General features: G+C 31.3%; 1 protein-coding gene across 1 annotated transcript in view; it reads right to left on the bottom strand.

The window, feature by feature from the left end:
- Nucleotides 1-892: 892 nt before the first annotated feature.
- The window catches only part of LOC106464371, a 5,031-nt gene continuing 4,755 nt past the window's right edge, over nucleotides 893-1,168 (bottom strand). The window contains exon 4 of the mRNA XM_013924508.2: nucleotides 893-1,106. The gene's annotated coding sequence lies outside the window, so the exon portion shown is untranslated. The remainder of the gene's footprint in view (nucleotides 1,107-1,168) is intronic.

The raw sequence follows: 1,168 nt of genomic DNA on the forward strand, positions 1-1,168 counted from the left end.
AGTTGTGCCTGTCGTCTGCTGACAACTGTCCAAGTATTTCCAGGGGTTGTCCCTTCAGGCTCGTTGCCAAATACACTGCTTATATACTAACAAAGAGGAGTCTCGATCACACTCGAACTACCCTGATAATTCGAGAAACTCAGTCACGCATGCGCTAGCAGCGTCAGATGACTTCCGCTGTCGTAACAGTAGTTTAATAAGTTAAACAAGTCACGACATTATACAGAGGATCGGTATTTTAAAAAGTAAATCAAAAGGTATTTTAATAAGTTTACACGTGACTCTTGAGATAAGTTACATGATTCAATTTTTTTAAAGTAAAGTTCGGCAACATGTACGTACTGGTGAAACGTTAAAATATACAACCAAACTACTACGAGGTATAGGTCTATCAGTCAAAAAAGATATTGGTGAAAGATCTATATATCATAAGAATATAAATAATAAATTGTTCTAAGAGCTGGATATTCTGCTGATTTATAGCAACAAATGTTGCTATGTCTTATTTTGTGTCTACGTCTTAGTTTTTAAAAATCTGAGTGAAAAAAGTAAATATTGTATTCTTTTCACGAACTTTCCCGTTTGATAAACTTTTAATGAATTTAGTGTTCAAATCAAATCATTACTTAGAGCTTTTTATTGATAATTCTGATTTTGTATCTATTTTTATAGTGACATCCTACTTTCACAACTTTCAAGGAATTATTACAGAAATTACATTATTATTGTGTTTCAACAATCTTACATTCAAATAGTTTTATTATTGTTTTCCAGAAAGAATATCTTATAAATCTTATGAAAACATGCAGTACATATCTATGATTTATACTTTGAAAATGAACATTTGATATTTCTTCATCACGTTAAAATTAAATAGCTAACAATCATACTATTAAAAACTGGCTAAATATTTATTTATTCATGTATTTCTACAACAGGCTTCATAATATAAGAAATAAAACGGAAGGATATGTTGAAACAACGTTTTCTTGAACTTTTGGGAATATTCTTACCAGAGGTAACGCACCTCATCAGAGGATTGTCCTCAGAAATCGCGGATAAATGATCATTCTTAGTGTAGATGGAACTCCATTTACAAAGAGGGTCTTGCACTGATATAAAAAAATCACGTGATATATGGTACAATTCGCCATATTAGACGTCAATT

Source organism: Limulus polyphemus, unplaced genomic scaffold (assembly GCF_000517525.1).
Source record: "Limulus polyphemus unplaced genomic scaffold, Limulus_polyphemus-2.1.2 Scaffold1631, whole genome shotgun sequence".
NCBI lineage: Eukaryota > Metazoa > Arthropoda > Merostomata > Xiphosura > Limulidae > Limulus > Limulus polyphemus.